Source organism: Hemitrygon akajei, chromosome 23 (genome assembly GCF_048418815.1).
Source record: "Hemitrygon akajei chromosome 23, sHemAka1.3, whole genome shotgun sequence".
Lineage (NCBI taxonomy): Eukaryota > Metazoa > Chordata > Chondrichthyes > Myliobatiformes > Dasyatidae > Hemitrygon > Hemitrygon akajei.
The window spans coordinates 34537660-34545643 of NC_133146.1; the positions used below are offsets into that span (position 1 = coordinate 34537660).

At 41.8% G+C, this 7984-nt stretch overlaps 1 pseudogene; it reads left to right on the forward strand.

Moving 5' to 3' along the window:
- The first annotated feature begins 4539 nt into the window (after nucleotides 1-4539).
- Nucleotides 4540-7633, forward strand: LOC140715022 (interferon-induced protein with tetratricopeptide repeats 5-like; annotated as a pseudogene).
- The last annotated feature ends 351 nt before the right edge of the window (nucleotides 7634-7984 follow it).

Here is a 7984-nt window from a genome sequence, read left to right on the forward strand (position 1 = left end):
CTCCCCCTCTTCTTTCTCCTCAATAAAATCTTTAATAACTGAGCTCTCCCTTGGAAAGACCAATATCCAAGTTTCCACACTCTGGGAAATTGTTACCATGCCTGAATGAGTACTGGAAAGCCTGGTTGGCAAATCTGTGAGCTGAAATCATGGACAATAATGTATGAGAAAAACCCCTGAGGAAACTGATCCTTTGAGGCCTAAAGTGAACACTTCTGGCCCTCCATGTTACCAAGCAGTCCCAATCTTCTGAAGTGATCAAATCATGTCCAGCTTAGTGGCATGGAACTTTGTCTAATGGAAGATTTAGGCATCAGTCAACATGCTTTCATACATTAAAAAATAATATATAGCTTTTCCCACAGGATTTCCCAGAACAGCTAATTCTTTAGCTACATTGGGATTTTCTTCAGCTACTTCCTTTATGATGCTTGAAAGTTAAAAGTGCAACACAATGTAAGCGCACAAGTTTTGTCTCATGGTACCATTCAACATTTTACTGGTTGTTTCAATAGGTACGTTTAATGTCAGAGAAATGTATGCAATATACACCCTGAAATACTTTTTCTTCGCAAACATCCATGAAAAACAGAGGAGCGGCCTAAAGAATGAATGACAGTTAAATGAAGAACCCCAAAGCCCCCCTCAACTCCCCCCTCCCACGCATAAGCAGCAGCAAAGCAATGACCCCCACCAGCAAATATGCTTTGGCACCCCTACTGAGCACTCAAGTGTGCAGCAAAGCATCAATAAAGACACAGGCTTGCAGTGCCCCAGAGACTACTCGTTCACCTGGTAATTTGATGTACAACAGGCTCTCTCTCTCCCTAATAAGAGAAAAAAAGAGGTGTCCCCGTTCCACAGCGAGACGGAAGACATAACAAAGCAACTCGCTGATATATGGTCTTAAAAATCTGTTGCATCGCTTTTTCTGAGCTCTGTGCCTGAAGAAATCCGGTCTCTGGGCACACAGCCAGTTGCCAGCTCACTGCTGACGATCTTCCGTCTCCCACGACACGTCAGGCAGCGGCACCGACCTTGAATCCGCCCGCCTCCAGAGCCACGAAAATCTGGCACCTGAAGACTTTCCAGTCTTCCAGGCCGCGTCCTTGGCATAACGAAAAGCGGCCGGTCGTGAGGCCTCCTGAGCTCCACCTCCAATGTTGCTTCCAGCTCTCTTAGAAATACATGGACCATCACTCATTGTATGCACGCCCTGGGCTCTCTCTTCCAATGGGCATCAGATCGTTGATCAGAGGCCCATTGGAATCCAGAATTTCCCCTGCAGTTTCCATTCTCTCTCTAATTCCCCATTAATCTCCCTTACAATTCACTCTCTGCTCTCTGCAGCAAAACTCCATCGCACAGCTTTCACAAACTCCTTTTCTTCTTTCATTCATTCAGCCCAGTCAGACCAGTCCTGATTTTAGAGAAGCCTAATTGAATAGATTCCTCCCTGACTTCAGAGGTGAGTACAATGATGGTGACTCTCTGATCTTGAATCTCCATACGTCGTTCACTCAACTCTCTGGGTCACCTGCCTGCTACATCAATGACGGTGATGTCTCTAAGTCACATCTCCACTGAGCAGAAATAGTGAACGCAAGGACGCAGGGAGGAGATCGTTACAGTGTGAGAGCAATGGTGGGTAACAGTGGATTAAAGTCTGAACTCTCCTCAGTTGCTTCAGGCAGTGTTTGAGGAAGATACCAAATAATTCTGTAAATCTTTACTTCTTCAAGGACTGTTGGAATTATTATTCTGAACTCCATTCTTCATTCTAACTAGTGGGCAGGTTTAGCATGTAAAGGGGTTAACCTGGGTGATGTTTGTATTAACATTGCCTGCTTTAAAGATAGTAGATTATTGTGACTAATTCAATTTTCAAAGAAGGAGCAGGTTTGCCAGTTTCAGTTTCCAGTTTCACTTTTCATTCCACGCACAGATAACAACTTGCACAACTCGGACCAACCTGCAGATGATAAAATCTACCAGAAATCCTCATGTTGAAGAGTCACGTAGCTTTTCTAGTCTGTACCAAGATTAATATGATAAATAAATGAATGAGATTGACATGGGAAGGGTAATACAACAGGCCATAATCTTAAATGTAGGGCTGAGCCATTCAAGGACGATGTCAATTCACAGAATTGCATGGACGGGTGTGGGGAAACTTCTCATTCAGATTTTAGCTTAGCTATCTCCTGACGTCAATTTTTTTCCACCAACTCCTGATCTGCCAGTATCATGATCCATCTGTTGTCTGCACCCCCTACCAGTTGAGCCTTGCCTAAAATTTAACTGCATCATGTTACCAGTGATGGTCTTACTCTATCCTCAGACATCAATGTACAGTCTACCTTCCATCTACTCTTCAGTTCTGATATTGAGTCGCAACCCAAATCATTGACCATTCCTTTACCTCTACAGTGTTCAACCTGTGGAGTTCCTTCAGCAGATTGCTTGTCTTTTGCTCCAGATTTAATCACCTGCAGTCTCTTGCACCTCTGTCATCTTTACCCTATTTTTCACAATTCCCTGCACTGAAGGGGAATTAATCTATATCTCTCATTCTAGGTCTACCGCTGACTATGTTGTTGGGCTCTCCTGAGAGACAGACATCTTCTCATGGACTTGACAAAAACAGTATCAAGCATAAGATAATGTTGTTTTCATGTTACACTTGTCACTGTTACAATTGTTTGTCCAATTTGCTGTGTTGTCAGCATTGCAGAAAGAATTCAAAGTCTAAGCTGAGCTTATTGCACAAGTGCACACACTGAGTGGCCACTTTATTAGGCATGCCTGCACTTTAATGCAAATATCTAATCAGCCAATAATGTGGCAGCAACTCAGTGCATTAAAGTGTGCAGACATGTTCAAGTGGTTCAGGTGGTGGAACAGATCGGAACTGCTGAGTGGGTTGAGCAAGATGTTGGCTTCAATAAGACAGCGCCGGTTGGAAGAACTCCTGAGTTGGTCGTGGGTCGAAGATGAACTGGATGGTGGAAGTGAGTTGGAGATGGAGGCCAGCGGGAAAGAGGAATGGAGTGGAAAGAGTAAGAAAAGAAAATAGAGGTAAGAGATGTCGAACTCTGAGGAATCGGGATGATCAAAATGGGACAGCAAAACAATGGAAAGAAGATGAGATTAAAACAATTTAAAACTGAGCGAAGACGAGGTGTCTTTTGGCAATTGGAACCCAATTCATTTGACGAAGATAATCAACAAACTTACAGGTGAAGTCAAAAGAGCAAAGATTTCAAGAATTGGATTGCTATTAGTGATTTGTCGGGATAGTGCTCAGCAAGGCAAAGTGATAAGATTGAATAAAATAGACGGCAAAAAAGTACAATGCTCAATTCCCAACAACAGAAAGTGGACGAGAGAAGTTATTTCAGGGATACCAACGAAAGTTACTATGGATGAGATTAAACAGAACATAAAAGAAACAAAAATTATTGAGGCCAAACGTTTGAAAGTTAAAAGAAATGGGAAAAAGTGTGATAGTTTATTGGTTATGATTAACTTTGATGAAGAGAAATTGTTGACTAAAGTTTATTTAGTGTATATGTTTTATGAGGTCAGAATATATATTCCACTGCCTGTAAGATGCTTTAAATGTTAGAAATTCTGACATATTGTGGTGGTCTGCAGAGGGAAACAAAGATGTGGAAGATGCGCTGGAGAACATGAATACGGGAAATGTGAGGCGGGCGCTAGGCTGAAATGCTGCAATTGTGGTGAGGAACACAGTGCAGCTGATCGAGGGTGCATTAATAGCAAGAAGGCAGCTGAGAGACAACATGTAAAAGTAACTCAAGTTCCGCAGAGGCAGTGAAAGGACTGGCTGAAAAGGAGAGGACTACCAAGCAGACAAATGCAGGGAATAATAAACCGGTGAATTGTGAGGCTGTGAGATGATAAATAAGGATACACTTATAATGAGTAGAAAGTATTTCATACAGTTTATGGTAGATGCAATTAACTGTTCAGCGCAAATAGACAAAAGAACTGAAAAAGTTAAAATTATAGTCAAGTCTGCAGGAAAGTATCTTGGTATTACAGGGCTTAGGTGGGAAATAGTCGAAGAAACGCTGAATGGAGGATCAAACAGTTCACAGGCAGGGGAAGCGGGATATTAATGGCAGTGTTACAATGGAATGCAAGGTGTCTTATCGCTAATGGTCAAGAATTTAAGAAATGTGTATCAGAACTTAAGGAAAACCACAGATTTTATGTATACAAGAAACGTGGTTGAAACCCAGGGTAACTGTGCAGAACTCCAACAACAAATAGAAGTACTCAATAAGAACAGCCGTGAGTTGGAAAAGAGATGGGAAAATGGAGGAACTTATTGCAAAGTTACAAAAGGAAAAGGAATTGTTGCAAAGTGAATTGTCTACACTCAGATTATAAAATGAAAGCATGGGAACAATTGAACTTCGAGATTTCAGTAAACAACTACAGGCTATGATTCATGTAAAGGAAAACTTGGAAATAGCAGACGAGAAAACCGGCAATTATTAAAAGTTAAGCATGCGGTAATTAGTATTCTTAAACAAGAAGTTATCTGTCTTACAAATGATGCAGATGTAATCAATGTAATTGAGGATGCAATTACTTGGAAACCATGTGACAAAATTAGGGAAGAAAAGCAGTTTGTGGCACTGCTAGCTAATGAGATTAATTATACATCCTGCGGAGGCCCGTAATACGCCCAGATACATCTAAACTGCCGGAAATAGAAGAAGAAGAAAAAGAAGCGGTTTAGGTATTGTTCAGACCAAACATCAGAATGGGGAAGAAATGTGATCTAAGTGACTTTGACCATGGAACGACTGTTGGTGTCACACAGGATGGTTTCAGATTCTCAGAAACTGCTGACCTCCTGGGATTTTCAAGCACAATAGTCTCTGGAGTTTACAGAGAACAGTGCAACAAATGAAAAAAAATCCAATGAGCGGATGTTCTGTGGGTGAAAACACCTTGTTAATCTGAGAGGTCAGGGGAGAATGGCCTGAGGGGTTCAAGCTGACAGGGAAAACAACAGTGAACAGGTGAAAATCTGCACATGCTGGAAATCCGAGCAACACACACAAAATTTGGATGACTCAGCAGGCCGGGCAACATCTACGGGAAAAAAAGCACAATTGGTGTTTCAGGCTGAAACCTTTCAGCAGGACCATAACTCAATTGACCACATGTCACAAGAGTGGTGTCCAGAAGAACACCTCTGAATGTACACCCTTGAAGTACACGGGCTACAGAGGTTGGAGTTCTGAAACATACACTCAGTGGCCACTTCATTATGTATAGGAGGTAGCAAATAAAGGTGCAACAAGTGAATATGCTCAGCTGAAATGGAAAAGTTACTTCTAGCAGCATCACAGGCACAGAGCATCATATAAGAAGCATTCGCTAGAGAAATATGGCTCTATTCTATCCACAATTCTTACAAGACAGAAGGTAATTATAACAAAAATAAACTAAGCTCACTTTAGTGCAAAACACCCAGAGTGTTAAACAAGAGTGATGAAAGTTATGCTGACTGGTTCAAGAACTGAATGGTTGGAGGGAAGTAGCTGTTCTTGAATGTGATTCCAGGCTTCTGTACCTTCTGTCTGATGGTAGTTGTCAGAACATGGTGTGTCCCGGACGATGGATGTTACCTTCTGGATTTAAACTGGATACCCATGGTGTTTTTCATAGCATCAGCAGCAGCTTTAGGATCTTCTTTGGGACTTTTGCTCACAGGTTTTCTGTTAGTTAACATTTCTGTCTGATGATGGGTTTCATCTGTTGGAGACACTGGCTGATCAGCCTTTCTACCAATTTCTCCTGCAATTTGCTAGCCATGATTTCTGATAGAGAGACAAATGACTGAGATGGTCCTATAAAGTTGTTTTTTTCTTTACTTTTCCCAGCTACTGAGTTAATAATCTGCTGGACTGGCCTAATGCTTAAATAATAAATTGGAATGTAAGTATATTCTGCTCTATTGCATAATTTAAAACACATTCATTCAGCATCATCTGAACACAGCAATTCTTTTCAGCTGGCTGTCTTGGCTTACTGGTTGGTATTTCTAGAACCAAGGCTGTTTTCCACTGGGTCTATCCATCTGGTAGCTACTGGTCTGATCAGGGAGGGATTGAACTGTTCTGCACTCATCGATCTCTGACTATGCCCCAGTTCAGGAATTCAGAATTCATTAATATTGTCAATTCAAGCATTTAGCAGTTAGGATGGAGAATCGATTGAATATCAATAATCTTTGGTGTCTTTGTGCTTTCATGCAGCGACACTCTGAAGGTATCCCCAGTTGAGAAACTCTGCCAGCTTCAGTGTCACTTCATGTGGAATCCACAGAAGGACAACATTGACTTCAGTGATATGAAGCTTAGATTACAAGATTCTATAAAACTTGGTGTAAAATATCAAGCCACATCCTACAATCAACTTGCTTTTGTAAACTGACAGCAAAGCAATTATGAAAAAGCAATTCAAAATTTAAAGGAAGCTGAAAAGATTTGGAGAGAGAACCACAAAGATGAATTAAAAGAAGAAGCATCATCACCTATGGAAACTTTGCCTGGGTGCATTACCACATGGGACATCCGACCAAGGCCCAGTCCTATCTCGACAAGCTGGAGATGATCTGTAAACTGCTCAGTGATGGCCCTCCGATAATGTGGAATAGACGATTGGCTATGTGACTGCTCTTTATCATCTGGAAACTATTTCTGGTGTTCCAAAGAATCAGGAGTGGAGTCAGCCAGTGAGGTGTCTGCGACAGGTGCTGGAGCTTGACCCAGATGACACGGTGGCCATGGTTCCATTGGCTCTAAAGCTGCAAGAGTTCAATGAAGCAGAGAAAGCAAACGAATTAGTTGAAGAAGCATTGAGGAAGACCCCAGATCTGCCAGATGTGCTTCGCTATGCAGCAAAGTTTTACAGAATAGCACGAGCTGTTGATATCGCAATAGGCCTGTTGAAGAGAGGTTTAGAATTTACTCCATGCTCTGCCTTCTTACACCACCATATTCGTGTATGTTACAGGGGAAAACTGTTCAGTCTGAAAAAGAAAGCAGACCGCAACTATCCTGACAGAGCTGCATTTCAATGAAAAGCTGAGTTGATCAGTAAGTGCAAATATCACTTTGAAAAGGCATTTGAACTCAAACCATCATTTCTTCTTGCAAAACTGTATTTTGCAGGAATCTGCTTAGAAAATGGAGAAGTAGACCGAGCAGAGGAGATCTACAACAGTCTGCTGAGCTTGACGGATCTTGCTCCAGATCATAAGCAAGCACTAGCTTTACAAGTTGGATTATTTGAACTGCACCACAAAAGATCTGAATCAAACGCCATCATCTATTTCCTGGACAGACTTAAAATCCATCATGGAAGTAAACAATGGAAGCTCTGTGACAGTAACTTGAGAAAGATCTTAAGAAAACAAATTGAGAGGAATCCAAGAAACAGCAAAGCCTTTGGTGTTCTTGGGATGGTGCACCAGCTGGCTGGGGAGAAGGATGAGGCTATTGAATATTTTGAAACTGCCTTGGAATATGATCCTGGCAATGAAGAATATCTCAATGCTCTGTGTGAATTAAGCCCTTCTACTTAGGCTCTAGATGCCCAAAGATTTCCAGGGGCACTGCACCTGTGGAAAGGCCTTTCCTCAATCATTACTCACTGTATTCCCTTGTCCCATCAATTCTCCAATTTCCACCTGAATTGAAGTGACATTATTTCAGTTACATCTGATGCTGTGGCTAGATCAGTAGCACTGGCATGTAAACACAACTGTAAGTTTCCAGTTTGAATGCTTTGAAAAGGCCTTGGAATCTGATCCTGGTAAAGGAGAATATCTCAATGCTCTGTGTGAATAATGCCCTTCTATTAATGCTCTAGATACCCAAGCAGTTCTGGTGGTACTGTGCCTTTGAAAAGGTCTTTCCTCGGGACTCCGCCTCCC